Raw genomic sequence first — 16,992 nt, 5'->3', positions numbered from 1 at the left:
TCATGCCTGATGAGAACCTCTACCTCCTTTTATTCTAAAAAGACAAAGGTCTGACTGATAGCCTTACACAGCAACATTTGAAATCAGAAAAATAAAGCTAGCTACACTCAACATCTGTAGTAGACAGTAGTAGTAATATTTACAGAACAGTCAATATTTCCTGAGCACTTACTATATACCAGGCACTGTTCTAAGTACTTTTTACATAATTACCTCACTCACTTCTCATTACCACTGTATGAAAATGGCACTATCACAATCCTCATGTTATAGTTGAAAAACTCTGGCCAAAAGGGGAAGGCTAAGTTGACACACTAAGTGACAACGTGGGATCCAAGGTCATCAGCAGTGTAGATCCTTGGGGAACTCTCATTTTGGATGTATTTCATAAAAAACAGGAAGAAGGAAAGGCTAGCAAAAGCAATCACCAAAAATTGGAGAAATATTATCATTTCCTTTGTTTCTTTCTTTCCACTTCTGCAAAAGTCTCTGATTAAGTCTCTCCTGTTCTCTTTAGCTATCTTTCCTCCCCCCAAACCCCTCAAACACGGTACCTTCACAGGCTTTCAAGTCTTCCCACAGCAGCTTAAGGAAAAGAAAAAAATGTGAAGAAGGCCTTAATCAAAAGCCCTTTTCTTTTGGCAAACAAAAGGCCTTGGTATTTCCACAGACAGACTAGTTATTCTTAACCCTAACCAAAGATTCTTTGGCAGAGAAAGAAATATGAAAATGTTAGGCTTGTGGGAATGGCTTGTGCTTTGGGCTTTTGTGTCTCAGTCAGTAAAACCAGCCCACAGAAACATAAACACACCACCCCTCAGTAACTCCAGGCCGACTTGGTCCAGGGTCTAGGGAGAAAGAGAGAGAACAGAGTCCCTACTACGCCTGATGGTCTAGGCCCTCTCTCCTCTATGCCCTTCCTGAGAGGGGGAATATTTGACAGTTTTTCAAGCACACTAGGCAGAAAAATACATCTGAAGATACAGACACATAACAGATCAAGTTCTGACAGTGGAAGAAAAGCAACAAGTGGTAGCAGATGAGGGCAGAGATGAGGCCTAACTCTGGGTGCTCTCACTAGCCTCTGTGCTTCTCACCCCAAATCACCCCACTTTCCTAAGTAAACTGCTAAGATCTGGCAATTGTTTCAAGTGCTTTCTCCACTTAGCACTGTGTTTTAGAGGCATAGTGTGGCCCTGAATGGCCTTAAGTAGTCAATATTTTCCCAGCAGGGAAAGGGAAATTAAGACTATTTTTAAAAATAGGTCAGTAAGGGGGGAAAAAAGGAGGGGAAACAGTCTGCCCGAAGTCAGGAAGGCCCCGGCAGCACTGACCCCAGATAGATCTGGGCTAAACTCTGAATCTCTGACACTCCCACCCCCATCCACTGCATAAGCATAGTAGCATTATGATACTAAAGTGCCTAAAGCCTTTATACCCAGGCAACAGCCCCCTCCCCTTGCTACCTTACCCAGGATATTATGAATAAAACCACTATGAGGACACAGGCCCAGAGGCATATCTCCTAGCAGCCAGGTCTCTGTCACAGTGGGAAACAAGAGTAGCCAGGTATGAGGAGTCTCAGCCCAGCTTTGAAATCCCCTGGAGTGAATAGCCCAAATTAAGCTGTGATTGTTATCTATAATGGTACAAAACCTTGAGGTGTTAAACCATGAGGTAATAAGGTCCCATGTGGTTTAGGACTCTGAATTCTCTTGACTACCCAGGAAGCAGGCCCTCATCTTGCTCCCATGCAGTATCAAAGGCAGGTGGAGTAAAAGGCACTGCTCAGCCAGGCTCAAGCCACCAGCAAGTTTCAAATGTCTGGCCTACAGTAGGCACACACATTTTTGCTGAATGAATAAATGAATAAAACATTTCATCTTCAACTGCTATAATCAGTTCCTTCCTACACCCAAGGGGGTGGAGGCAGTGTCAGAGAATTCTAGACAGTAGGGGGAAAAAAAGCTTTCTTTTCCCTGCCATTCCCCGGTGATCAAGCTCTTCTGTTGCAAAGTATAATGCTCACTTCTATATAAAATTCATTACTTGACTGTTCTCCCACAGAGTTGGATAACAGGCCACACTATCCTAATCAAGGACAATGGTGTTTCTGCAGCTGGTGTGCAATATACAGAGTCCTCTGAAAGACAACACAGCATAGTCAGGGAGATGTCCCTTGCAGCAGTTTTTATATAGCAACAACCTGGAAACAACACAAGCATTCAACAACTAAGAGAATGGCTAAGTGAAGCCATTACCAACATTATAACTGAACTTATAATGACTATAGGGAAACACTAAAAATAAAAAAAATTAAAAAAATCCTTACAATGTTACATGAAACAGGCATGCAAACATACATGTATATGTTAAGTGAAAAAAGCCAGACACAAAAGGCCACATGTTATAGGATTCCATTTATAGGAAAGATCTAGAATAGACAAGTCAGAAAGCAGATTAGTGGTCACCAGGGGCTGAGGGAGGGGAAGGGATGGGGGAGTGACTGCTTAATAGGTACAGGGTTTCCATTTGGAATCGTGAAAATGTTCTGAAGCTAGACTAGTCGTGATGGTTGCACAACATTACAGATGTATGTAATCTCAATGAACTGTACATTTTGAAACGATTACAATGGTAAATTTTACGTTATGTGTATTTTGCCACCAAAAAAAAACTGGATTGGAAAAAAAACACATATATAGGTCAGGATTACAATTATGTAAAAGTAGACATGAACCAGAGGAACTCAGACAAGTCCCAACATCTGTTAAATTAAAATGGAACTTCACTGATGTTGGACAATAAATAAAAGGAAAGGAAAGTAAGAAAGGTCAGAAGCATGCAACCAGCCCTGAAGCCATACTTACAAGCTACAAATAAGTGCCCACCAAGGGGGGAGACAAGTTACATGGCTCACCAGGCCCTGGAACAGCAGGTGTGTGTGTGCTAGGGAGTGAAGGAGAGAGATCTCAGGCCCTACTCAGCCCTGTCCTCTAATCCCCCTTAAAAACACTCCCTAGGGAAGAGAAACCATCTGTTTCAACAAAGCCTAGAGCCCTACAAGCATATTAACTCCTTCACTGCTCACCTCCTACACGTGGGCTTCACTCAATATTAAGTGTTCCTTTTCAAAATGCCTTTATTTTTTTAAACAATTTTTTTAATGTTCCTTTATTTTTGAAAGAGAGAGCGAGAACAATCATGAGCAGGGGAGGAACAGAGAGCTAGGACAGAGGATCCAAAGTGGGCTCTGTGCTGACAGCAGAAAGCCCGATGCAGGGCTTGAACTCACGAACCACGAGATCATGACCTGAGCTGAAGTCAGATCCTTAACGGACGGAGTCACCTAGGCGCCCCTAAAAGTACCTTTAAATGTTAGAATATAAGCTCTACAATGGAGGAGACTTGGCCCTGTTCTCTGGTATATCCCTAATACCCAGAATAAATCAACATCAGAGGGCATTCAATACATTATTGTTTCATTTATGACTATTTTCTAAAGTCTCCCTCTTCTCGTCACTTGTCCTCACTTACAGTCTGACCTGGTTTCCTCAAATTCACTCAACCAACCAATATTTTGTGTGCTTGTGCACAGGATAAGTAGTCTCCTCACTGTGCGGTCTATCACTAGACCCCAGGGCCTAGCACAGCACACACGGTGAGTGCTCATACATATCTATCAAATGAAAGAATAACTCACTTTGGTCACCACACCTTATCAGCGTTCAGTACTGAGCACTAAAATCTGGCTAGGTATGGGCTAAGTACCATGAGAGTTACAGAAATGGGACATCTATTAAACACTCCTTTCAAAAAGCTTACAATTTCAATGGGAAGACAAAACTACCATGCAGGAAAGTGATACATCAGCATGAACAGTGATAATCTGAGAAGTCTTCATGGCGAAGCAAGGCCTCAGGTGAGGCTGGAAGGAATGGATAGGTTTCAGTGAAGTATAAAGGGCATTCTAGGTAAAAACTGCCTAAGAAATGGCCGCAGTAGAGAATGAATGAGGCACTTCAAGGTACACAATAAGGAGATGGATTGGGGCGCCTGGGTGGCTCAGTTGGTTAAAGCATCCAACTTCAGCTCAGGTCATGATCTCACGGTTCGTGGGTTCGAGCCCCGCGTCGGGCTCTGTGCTGATAGCTCAGAGTCTATGCTGACAGCTCAGACAGTTCAGATTCCGTGTCTCCCTCTCTCTCTGCTCCTCCCCGACTCAGGTTCTATTTCTCTGTCTCTCAAAACTAAATAAACATTAAAAAAAATTTTTTTTAAAGGAGATGGATCTGTCTTCAGCTGAAAGTGTGTTCTGGAAATTCTGTGCGATAAGCCTGGAAGAGTCGGAGTGGGGACAGAATACAAAAGTCTGTCATGGGGCATCTAGCTGGCTCAGTTGGAGGGGCAAGCGACTCTTGATCTCGGGGTCGTGGGTTTGAGCCCCACACTGCATGTAGAGATAAAGTAAGTAAGCTTAAAAAAATAATTTAAAAATAAAAGGTCTGTCCTACTTTTGGTAACAGAAAGCACCAAAAACAAAATATGATGCAGTTGCAGTAATTGAGGCATGAGGTGATGAGTGACTGGACCAGACTCATGGCAAAGGGAATGGGAAGAAAGGGACAAACTTAAGAGAAATTCTGAAGAAACAAAAGGACCCGATGACAGACTGAAAATGGGAGTTGATGAAAAGAGTGGAGCCAGAGATGTCTCCAGGGTTTCTGATCTAAGACAGTGGAAAAATGTGAGCACAACTGTCAAAACTGGGGAAACAAGAAGGAAAGCCAAGTCTAGGCTTGGTTGTGAAAATACTGAGTTCAAAGTGATATCCAAGTACAGATGTCCTGCAGGCAGTTGAAAAACAGACCAATAAATTGAGATTTTTATACATACAATGGAATATTATTCAGCCTTAAAAAATAAGGAAATCCTGTCATGCTACAATATAGATAAAACTTGAGGACATCAGGCTAAGTGAAATCAGCCAGACACAGAACGGCAAATACTGCATGATTCCACTTATAAAAGCAATTAAACTCATGGAAGCAGAAAGTAAACTGGTGGTTGCCAATGGAGGTGTGGGGCGGGACAAGGAGTTGCTGTTCAACCAGCACAGCGTTTCAGTCACACAAGATGAAAAAGTTCTAGAGATCTGCTGCACAACAAATGTGCACACAGTTAACAATGCTGTGCTGTACTTGTAAAAATTTGTTAAGAGGGTAGATTTGGTATGACATGTATTTTTACCATAATAAAAAATAATAACACCTAAACACACTGAGAAATTTTAAGTAGTAGAAGACAGATGTGGGAGTTTGCAATTCCAAAGAAAAGCTGACGCCAGAAGAACTGGCTAGAGGAACAACAACAACAAAAAAGGTCAGGAGCAGCATCATAATGCCAGCTATGTCTGTATGGTGTATTTACATGTCCCGCTGTGTTAGGAATTTTACCTGTGCCATTCCATGTAATCCTCATAATTTTATGTGGGAGACACTCTTATCCCCGTTTTACAGATGAGAACATGGAAGCTCAGAGAAAGTAAGTAGCCTGACCCAAGTCACTCAGCTAATAAATGTAGAAACTTGGATTTTAACCCAAACCAGCCTGGATCCAAGGCCCTGGTCTTCCCACTTCACCACACTGCCTCACCCCTTAGGTAACTGCCAGAGGTAGAGTCAGAAAAAAGAAAAGACTCAGCAAAGGCACATAAGCAGCAATAAGGTAAAGGAAAACCAAGAAATGCTCTCACTGAAGCTAACAGAGAAGAACATTTTGAATAGGCAGAGAGGTCACGGACAGTATCAAATGCCAACACTCCAACACATAATGAAGTCCACACTCCAAGCTATCTGTAAAGGGTCATGAAAAGATGGGAGTCCTGGGCCAGGTTCTGCAGCCCAGAGAATTTCAAAGAAACAGAAGCCCAACGCAGAGCTAAATGGGCTTCTCCCCTCTTATCACTGACACACACTTGGAGCTGCTATTCTCCCGGCTACACCACGGGCCTCATGCCGAAGTGCATCACCTGACGAGTCCCAGGAAATACCGACCCAAACACAAACCATTGCACAACACAGGGTCATGTTCAACTTGAGCTGCGGGAAAAGTGTCTCCACTCCAACTGTAGTTCAATATACAATCCGTTTGTTTCTAAAACCAAACTCCCTTTTAGAAGGATTTCATGTGCCTGCTCTCTTCTTCTTTTGTCCTGGACAAACTAAAATCAGATACATACAGCTCCACTTCAGGTGCAGCCCTACCTCTCTATATGACCTCATACTGCTGCCAGAGTTCTACTTCTCTCCTATCAAAAAGCCCCTGATTGTTTATATCATTTCTCTGCCTTGAAAATATCTAGTGCTGTCTACTGCCTACATTATTGCTTAGCCCTTTATAACACAGACTCAACTCTCCATTCCAGCTTCATCTCTCACCCTAAACAACTGCCTATTCTCCCCAGCTTCCTACTTCACAACACTTCTCATTCTTCCCCAGAGGAAACAGACTTCCACGAGTTTATTCCTTTGCACACCCGTTGTCTTTCCAGAATACCTTTTCTCCCCTAACTGGCAAACTCTTACCCAACTTCAAGATTCGGCTCAAATACCAATTATGCTGTCAGGTCTTCCCATCACCCACCAGGCTGCCCCTAGTAATCACTCCACCTCTGCTCTCACAGTACTTTGTTCATATCTCTATAAATAGCACCAGATAAATAGAGGGGATAGATATCCCACTGGACCATGCAAGAGACTGACAATCCCTCAGTGACAGGGATTGTCATTAATCTTTGTATCCTCAATGTCTTGGATAGGCAAAAGGTTCTCAATGAAAGGAAGGAAGTGTCGGAGGAGGCGCCTGGCTGGCTCAGTTGATGGAGCATGTGACTTTTTTTTTTTTTAATTTTATTTATTTTTGAGAGACAGAGTGTGAGCAGGGTAGGGGCAGAGAGAGAGGGAGACACAGAATCTGAAGCAGACTCCAGGTTCCAAGCTATCAACACAGAGCCCGATGTGTAAAATCTTTAAAAAAAAAAAAAAAAAAAAAAGAGCGGTGCCTGGGTGGCTTAGTCCATTGAGCACCTGACTCTTGATTTTGGCTCAGGTTATGATCCCAGATTGTGGGATCAAGTCCTGAGTCAGGTTCCATGCTGAGCGTGAAGGCTGCTTAAGATCCTCTCTCTCTCTCCCTCTGCCCCTCTCCCCCACTCTCTCTTGCTCACTCTCTCTCTCTCTAAAAAATAGATGAATGAATGAATGAATAAAAATGTTTAAAATTTAAAAAAAAAGAAGAAGAAGAAAAAGAAGGAAGGGGAAAGATACGGGCACTTCCAGAGAGAGAGAGACAGAAAGCATGGAACATTATCAGGGAATAAACCAGTTAGTTGATAACAAATTATAAAAACTCATCTTCCAAATCAAAGGATTTCAAGATGTATCAAACCAGGAAGTCTATAAGGTTCCTGCCACTCCATAATGAGCAAAAGATACTGTTTAGCAACTGATATTCATCCAGAGGGTCCATGCCCACAGTTGCTGTAATGAATAATACATACGATTAGAGCTATATAGCCTGGCGTTTCTCCAGGAAAATTGCCAAAAGAAACTGTGGCAGAATGGTGGGGACAATACTAATAACTACTTCAAAAAACACAAAACCAAGGATAAGGGAAAAATGATAATTTATACTTTGCTAACATACAGGCTCACTCTTTGAGAGCAAGACATAGTGTAACAGTCATCTCCTGTCATAACAAAAAACACAGAACTACCCCACACATTTGAAAATCTAGAGTACGGATCATTATGCCATGGAATCTCATATTCCCCACGCATTTCAAACCAGCAGCAATAGAAGCCAACCCCAATGTGAACTTGTACTGATAACCCTTTCTAGCCCAGTAACATGCAGTAAGCCTAAAAAATACACAATTAAGGTGCTTGCTTTGACAGCACATATACTAAAATTTGAACAATACAGAGAAGATTAGCTTGGCCCCTGTCTGAGGATGACACACAAATTCATGAAGCATTCCATATTTTTGATGGTAGCTACACTCGTGGTGAACACAGCACAACATATAAATTTGTCAAATCACTAAGTTGTACACCTGAAACTAATGTAACATTGCGTGTCAACTCAGATAAAAAGAAAAAATAAAAATTATTTTAAAAAGCTAAATAGAGGAGCACCTGGCTGGCTCATTAGGTGGAGCATGCAACACTTGATCTCAGGGTTGTGAGTTCAAGCTCCACACTGGGTGTAAAAAGTACTTTAAAAAGTAAGATTTTTTTTAAAAGAGCTAAATACACACACACACACACACACACACACACACACAATTAAGGAGGGCATAAACTTTAATAGTGTACAAAACCATCATGCATCCAAAAACTACAGGATTTACTCAAAGTCTAAGTAGGTGCGTAGTACTGTAAAAGATGTTGACAGGCCTCACCCCAGAAATATGCAGATTCCCAGATTCCTTGCACTGGAGAGAATCACCCCATTGTGATAGGTTCGCTTAAGGGCTCTGGGAATGGGAGGGGTAGACAGTTCTCACTGTGGAGGATGCAATCCTGTCTGTTGGTGACTCAAGCCATTTTCCACTATCCTGGCTGCTGTAGAGACAGACATTTTTATTGACCGCCCTGCACACACGTGTACCTTCCTTCTCTCAGTCCTCAAGCTAATTTCCAAACACCCCAGTCTATCATCAGTTAGAAAGCCCACATTGTCTGCTCCAGGATGTAAACTCCAAGTCAGAAACAAGATTGAACTCTCATCAAGTCTATAATTCTACCCTAAGCCTGTCAGTCCCAAGTAACAGAAGCCAATTTGCACTTGACTGTAATATGTTGATTTAAAACACGGCACCAGCTCCATTTCTCTGAGGCAGTCACCTACCACAAGCAAGGGTGATGACATAGCAGTTTGTCAACCAATTAATTCTATCAAGTTAACCTGGCCTGATTTTCTAGCTCAGTAACAGCAAGAAAAGAAAAAGAGAATCTCAACCTTGGACCAATCTGGGGTTCCAATGCAGGATTTCTGTAGAGCAATGATTAGGTCATTCTTGGTATTGCGTTTCCTGATTAACACAGATGTATCTCTCAGTGCAAGAGGAAAAGGTACTAGGGCTGGGAGGATCAGTGAAGCCATTTAAATGTCCAGAGTTGCTAGGAGAAAAGTTTCAGAATAAAACAGTGCAGTGATGAGATGATGACATGTGGGAGCTGCTGACTAAGTGAAAGAGACACTTGGCACCTGTCCCATGATGAAATTAACTGCACAGTAAAATATCAGAACCAGTTGGCCACCAAGCCTGAAGACAGTGCTATCCCTAGAGCACAAGGGGCCAAGAGCTATCAGAGGGGTATTCAAAGTGTTACACGTAACTTGAATAGCTTTTAGAAGTGCAATAAAATTAAAAACCAACATCCAGAGCTTTGAATATATGTTTTAGGACCAGTAATTCTACTTCTAGAGACCTATCCTAAAAGTATCATCAGAAGTGCACAGATTTTATTTACAAAGATGTGGATTATCATAGTACAGCTGTAAAAAATTGGAAACACACATGCCCCACAAGTGGGAAATGTTAAATAAATGGTCCTTTCATTTGAGGAAATTCCACAAGCTGTTAAGAAATGATTTCAACAAACAGGTAAAGGCATAAAAATGCTTACAAAATAATAAAGAGCAAGAAAAAGAACTACATTACAATAATGACAAACATATAAAAACAAAACGTTATGTATATACGGATAGGAAAATATTAAATGGGAGACACCTGGCTGGCTCAGTGCATAGAGCAGGTGACTCTTGATCTCAGGATTGTGAGTCTGAGCCCCACACTGGGTATAGAGATAACTTAAAAAGAAAACCTTAAAAAGAAAAGAAAAAGATTGAATGGAAACACAAGTTATGAACACAATAATCTGCAGGTTGTAGGATTTTTGTGATTTTTGGTTTTTATTTTTCTATGCTTTCTACAAGGCCAAAATAGTGTATCTATTTAATGGCAGAAGAAAAAAAGTGTTTTTTTTTCCTGAGATTCTTTATTAGCCACATTGAAGAGGGGAAGAAAATTCCCCCCAAAAAAGGTCAATCTCTGAAAGGTACATGTCAGGGTATGAGGACTTCTCCTGCATGCCCAGACATGGTAATAACAACAGTCTTCCAGTATGGCCTACTCACTGGATGTCCAAAGTAAGAGAATGAGAAAGAGGGCTTGACAAACACCTCACAGCTAAGAAACCAAACTGAGTGTGTGCCTTGTCAGTAGTCACCTTGTTCACTTGCTCAACGTTGCCACTGCCCAAAACATACTTGGAACCCCTCACTTGGAACTGCCTCCAGACTAGTAATACCATCTTTCCAATGTCTTCAAGAGCAGTATATTTTCATTCTTTGAGATTGGATTTAATGTTTCAAAATAGCCTAAGTCTTAGATAATATCGTTTTTTGACCAAAATTAAGTAGGACTATAAAACAACTGTAGTTTCTTAAGGGAGTAATAATCTAGAGGTGAAGAGAGAAACCACAAAAAGGGTTTTGTGAATGTACACAGCACAGGCACCAATGTCAGAGTATTGTGGGTTTTTTTTTTTTAACCCTCTACGGTGACTACTGAAGGACATTTGGATACATGAGTTTAGTTCAATTCTTCAAATGTCCTTTCATGCTTAACATGTGCCAGGGGAAGAAGATACAAGAAGAAAGGAGTCTAGTTCCCACTTTTAGCAACAGTATAAAAAACATCTTCTGGGCTCCGACTCTGTGCCAGATGTCACACTTACTATTGTATGTAATCCTCACAACATTTTGGGAGGTAAGTTGTATTATCCCTATTTTACAAATGAGAAAACTGAGGCTTACAGAAGTTACAGGAAACTTGCCAAAGAAGTAAAGACTAGGAGGAAAATCAAATGTTTAATAACTGTAACTATAACATAACATGTTTAATAACCATAGTTAATAACTATAAGCATGCTCTAAAATCAGTACGTTTAAAGTGTTATGGCAACACTGATGAGGAAAAGAGAACTCTATCTCAAAATGCAAAAGGAAGAAGAAAGAGACGAGAGAGAAAGCAAGGAAAGGAAAGGAACTATGGGGGAAAGTAACAATGAGCTAGGCACTGAAAGAAGAGATGTTTTATATAAAGAGAGAAGGATAATGGTATTCCAGGCAAAGGCAACAAAACAGTACATGCAGAGTGAAAAGAAGGGTGAAAGTATGTGAGTACTGAGGTATATTTGTTTTGGGTTTTTTTTATGTGTCTTTTGGTTTTATTTGAGAGAGAGAGAGAGAGCACGTGCATGCACAAATGGGGAGGGGGACGAGAGAGACAGAGACAGAGAGAGAGAGAGAGAGAGAGAGAGAGAGAGAGAGAGAATCCTAAGCAGGCTCCACACTCAGTGCAGAACCTGAGATGGTGCTCAATGCCATGACCCTGGGGGATCATGACCTGAGCTGAAATCCAGAGTTGGACACTCAACCAACTAAGCTACCTAAGTAGCCAGAGATACACTTGTGTTGTTTTTGTTTTTTTTTTTAAATAGGTAATTATCAGGGTGCCTGGGTGGCTCAGTCAGTTAAGCGTCTGATTTCAGCTCAGGTCATGATCTCTTCATGAGTCTGCGACTCACGTTGGGCTGTCTGCTGTCAGCACAGAGCCCGCTTTGGATCCTCGATCTCCCTCTCTCTTTCTCTGCCACTCCCCTGCTTACACTCTCTCTTTCAAATATAAAAAATAAACATTAACAAAAAAAATTTTTTTAATCAGTCATTATCTCACAGACCTATCCCAATTTTGTTTAGCAAAGACTAGAGAACCACCTTCTCATCATTCAACCTTAACCACATATCTGCTTTCCTATTAATCCCCAATTGCCAGTCCACAGCACAGGCCTGGACTCTGCCAAAGAGCAGGACTTGGGCCAATAGTAAAACCCGTCATACCCACAGAAAAGATCCATCTGGGCAGAAATCACTTAATAACTATGGTTTTTGGCAGAACAGAGAAGTAAACCTTAAAGCCCAGAAGCAGCAACAGCAATGGGATATACTGTGCCCCAATCCTGGTGTCAAAGCACCAAGGAGTCACAAGAAATTGGGGACCAGAACTTCAAAAGACTTCTACAATGTCTCTATTCTCCCACTGGGTTCCCTTCAACACTAAATGGAAGAATGGCTATAAGCTGAATCATCTCAAGAAAGGCAAAGTAGGTAACTCAATGAAAAGGGGAGCCTATGACCTCTTTCTGTCAGTTCCTCTGGAATACACAAAGATAGAGGTGAAATGAAAAAGGGAAGTGGTCATTCACCATAATCAGGGGACACAGTGTGTGAAACTCAGCCCACAGAACAGTTTGACAAAGGCAATGCCTTGTATCTAACTATCTGCCTGGCCACCCAGGGTTGGAGAAATAATTGTCTAAGACCTATAACAACATTCCAGAAATGAGTATAAAGACCAAATCAAAACAACCACATGCCCTCTTTCCAGATATCTCTCTCACCTGAGAAAGATTCAAGTTCTGGGATAGAAGGAAGGTTAAATCAGGTGCTTTCTGTGGGTGAATGAACAAGACAAACTGCTGTATCTCATACATTGTACTCTATAAAGACTATTACACAGTGTATACACATGAATGTAGGATGAGAAAACAGGACACAGCTCAAGGAGGCTAGTGTGGAGAGAAAAGATCTATTGTCCTTACTTCAAAGCACCATACTCTGTACTCCCCCAGAGAATAAGGTGCCCATGAGTGTCACACATACACTTGGGTAGTTGTGGGTATTCCACCCCCTATGGCACTTGGTCCCCAGACAGCACCAGTCATCTTGGCTGCTATACTCCCAGGAAAGCCTTAGCAGGACAGATGTTCTCAGACCAGCCAAGCCTTGGGTTTACCAATGTAAGCCACCTGTTATGTGAGTATTTTAGGAGCTAAATGGATTAATACATGTAAAATGCTTAGATCAGGGCCCAGTCCATAACTAACATTTGCTGAGTGCTTACTGTTATTACTATTATCACTAATGCTACTGTCTTCCAGTCTCAACCTTGATAACTGTCCTCCAGTGAGATCAAGGAAGAGACCTGGAACCAATCATGTCAATGGGTGACAAGCACTACAAGAGTATAACTTGACCCAGCTCATTCTGAACCAAAGCAAGCACAAGGACTTACCCTGACTCAAAGACTCTAGGAGGGACAGGGGAAAGAAGGTCTAGAACTAACATTTGGTGAACTCTGGCCACATTCCAGACACTAAACTCTGTGTGTGTGTATACATATACATATATGTGTGTATACATATATGTGTGTACATATATACATGTATATATATGTATATATGTATATATACATATACATATGTATATCCTCGTGTTTAATGCCCATAGTAGTAAATGCTTCTGAGTTCATCTTGGAGAGCTAGAACCAAAATAACCCTAGTATCTGGGGTGGGAAAGTGGAGTGTGAGCTGCCACCACTGTAAGTGTGGTCCTTTCTCTTCTCTGATTTCAGCTCCACACAGGACACTCCCTGGGATAGATGGATCTTGTCTGTTACTTGTTCATTCCTAGCAACTTTACTCACTCCTTGCCAGAAAGGATGGGGGGTGCGGGGGGAGAGGGGGGGACTTTTTAGGTGGGTCAAGAAAATAAATGATTGCCAAGCTGGTTTTAACATAACCTCTTTCAAAAGCAGAAACAGCCCTTCCTAGTGTGCACCATCCCTGAATGGATCAAATCAAGAGCTACTTGTTCCATCAGCCCCACTGAGAAAGTCAGGAGAGTTACAAGACACTCAGGACCAAAGCAAGCCGTATTTAGGGAGTAAAAAAGGACTCTTTCCTCCATGCATGTTTCATGAGAGGAAAACAAGAAGTGCCCTGATTGGTCATATCTGCACTTTACTTTTTTTTTTTAATTTTTTTTTTCAACGTTTATTTATTTTTGGGACAGAGAGAGACAGAGCATGAATGGGGGAGGGGCAGAGAGAGAGGGAGACACAGAATCGGAAACAGGCTCCAGGCTCTGAGCCATCAGCCCAGAGCCTGACGCGGGGCTCGAACTCACAGACCGCGAGATCGTGACCTGGCTGAAGTCGGACGCTTAACCGACTGCGCCACCCAGGCGCCTCTGCACTTTACTCTTGAAGCACATACAGCAGAGGAGGACAGGGTTATTTGTGGTGTGGTCTCCTGAGAAACTCAGGAATCTACTTAGGTCACTGCTAAACTTGATTCACTTAGGCCACAGCCATCCTCATGTGGTTTAACTGCTCATCTAAACCCTTGACACAAAGGGGAACCAAAAAAGAAAAGTTCTATTCTCCAATTCTATAAATAAGTAAATCTCCTGTAGTTTCCACCCACCATCTGTCCATCTTCAGGAAGCTCTGGCCTTTTATCAGAAGAATGGAGTCAAGGATAATAGGGAATAAAACTACACTAAGGAGTTTCTACTCTAAATCTTTTCTTCTACTGAAGGAACATGCAAGTTAATGAAGGTTGATAATCCTTCCATGAGTTTTGTAAACAGAGGAGGGAAAGGACTCTTGCTGTTGGGTGGGTATCATGCCCAAGAATATAGAAGGATCCCTCTAAGACAGGAAATAGGGCAAGAGAACCTCTTCTCTGCTATGGCACAAAGGTACATTCTTGCACCTCCCTTCACCCAGGCCCCAACAAGCCCCAAGGAGAGTCCCTGAGAAGTTCCACGGGTTCTGTCCCCCTCTCACACCTCTTCCCCGTGATTCTGGATGAAGAAGGCCACACTCCCTCTGCCCTCTCAAAATTGCCTTTGACAGAGAAACAACAGTTAACGCGGTTCATTCTTGCTAAGACCTGCCTGATGCCTGATGAGCTTACAGAGCCCCAAACCAAAAGGGATTGGCTCAAGCTCTCAGGAGTTCTGGGGGAAAAAATGTTTACATGGTGTGGTAGGGAGACAAAAAGGAAGAAAAGGTAGAAATTAGTAGAATAGTACTTTACAGTTGTATATCTCTTTATAGCCTGCAAAGCTCTTCTCATATACGTTCTCTTAGAAACAGTTCTTCAACACATAATGAAAGACCCTGGCAGGATGGGAGTCCAGGTCTGCCGCCATTCCCTCATCCCTGTTCCTCTCTCTACCTCTCCTACTCTCTCTGCACCCACCCCATGGTTGCTCTGGATCCAGAATCTAGACTGCTGGTGAAAGAGGGATGGTTTGAGCACCTTCCTAAGCAGATGGAAACAAAATCATCTATGAATTACAGAAGAGAAAGTAAAAAGATTTCATCTATCTTCTTCCTTAAGAGCCAAAAAGAGGCCTGCATTTTTCTCATCTGTGGTCAGCAAAGAGTTGGACAATCATGTAAAGCAGACATTATTCTCTTTAAATATTATTTTATTAAAAAGTTACCTCCTTTAGGGGTGCCTGGATGGCTCAGTTGGTTAAGCGTTCGACTTTGGCTCAGGGCATGATCTTCCGGTTTGTGGGTTTGAGCCCCACATCAGGTTCTGCACTGACACTGCAGAGCCTGATTGGGATTCTCTCTTTCTCCCTGTCTCTCTGCCCCTTCCCCACTCATGCTTTCTCTCTCTCTCTCTCTCTCTCTCTCTCTCTCTCTCTCAAAATAAATAAATAAACTTAAAAAAAAGTTACCTCCTTTAAAGTCAATGATTTACCCTTTACATGGCATCTCTGGCCTCCAACTTGCATTCCTCCTCCCCCACCCCCTACCACTCCCCACTCCTGCTCTCTCCAGGTGGGACTCTGACTCACTATACACACAGGTGACTGGAAAACCTGGCCCAAGAGACAACTACACCTAGGTGAGGCTGCAGTGCCAGATGGCAAAAGCCCTCCACCCACACTGCCCTGGGAGTATCCTGAGCCCTGCTCAACTCAAGAGAGCAGAGGAGAAGACGCTTGTTGGGATGAGCACTAGGTGTTATACATAGGGGATGAATCACTGGAATCTACTCCTGAAATCATTATTGCACTATAGGCTAACTAACTTGGATGTAAATTTAAAAATAAATAAATGAAAATTTTTAAAAAAGAAACAAAACAGATAAACATAGGAGGAAAAAAAAGAGAGGCAAACCAGAAAACAGAATCTTAACTATAGAGAATAAACTGAGGGTTGATGGAGGGGAGATTGGTGGGGAGACAGGTATTAAGGAGGGCACATGTGATGAGCATAGGGTGCTGTATGTATGTGATGAATTACTAAATTCTACTCCTGAAACCAGTATTACCCTATAAGTTAACTAACTGGAATTTAAATAAAAACTTGAAACTAAAAAAAAAATACAAATAAAATAAATAAGTAAATTATCAAACCAAAAAAAAAAAAAAAGAAAAGAAAAGAAAGAGAGCAGGAGACATTTCTTCATTGTCCATTCAACATTCAAGCAAGAGAACAGACTGCTACTGAAGTAGCAGAAACGATCCCCTCCTGGTCACCCACCATCACACTTACAATGCTAGCCTTTCTGTGTCATTGTGGGAACACACACAAAAATATGGCCAGCTCAGAGTAAGAGGGTTTTCCAAGCTCCTGAGCAGCTGATGGAAAGGAAAGACGCCCGCATAACACACAACACAGTAAGTATTCACACATTCAGCAAGGAGAAAGGCAGGGAGCCAGAAGCCTCATTGTACCTCTAAGGTTGTTGAGTCCCTCCAGGAACTTCTGGTACTTGTAGGCGTTCATGCCCCTGCTCAGCTGTGTTGGTTCAGTGGCTAGAAGTAGGCAGCATGGCACAGTGACAGCTGAGAAGTGAGAGCGTTTGAACGGACTGATCTCTAAGCCCCCGTGCTTGCTAGCCCCCAAGAACTGGACTTTGACCACATTTATAAGTGACGTCACCAGAGAAGCCTCATTACATTACAGGGCTTTGTGCTCCCTCATTTGTTGCAGTGAGCGGAAATACCTCCCCAGGAGAGGACAGCCCCTCCTTTGTGCAAAAGAGGAAG

General features: G+C 42.2%; 1 protein-coding gene and 1 non-coding gene across 2 annotated transcripts in view; one reads left to right on the top strand and one right to left on the bottom strand.

Annotated features, from left to right (window-relative positions):
* MACF1 (microtubule actin crosslinking factor 1) overlaps positions 1-16,992 on the bottom strand; it is a 331,566-nt gene that overhangs the window by 257,304 nt on the left and 57,270 nt on the right.
* On the top strand, positions 7,943-8,049 carry LOC122482233. Its single transcript, XR_006297040.1, has one exon. It is a non-coding gene; the product is annotated as a U6 spliceosomal RNA (small nuclear RNA).

This window comes from Prionailurus bengalensis, chromosome C1, assembly GCF_016509475.1.
Source record: "Prionailurus bengalensis isolate Pbe53 chromosome C1, Fcat_Pben_1.1_paternal_pri, whole genome shotgun sequence".
NCBI classification, from domain to species: domain Eukaryota; kingdom Metazoa; phylum Chordata; class Mammalia; order Carnivora; family Felidae; genus Prionailurus; species Prionailurus bengalensis.
The sequence above is the reverse complement of the archived record's forward strand: the minus strand, read 5'-3'. Positions and strand labels throughout refer to the sequence as shown.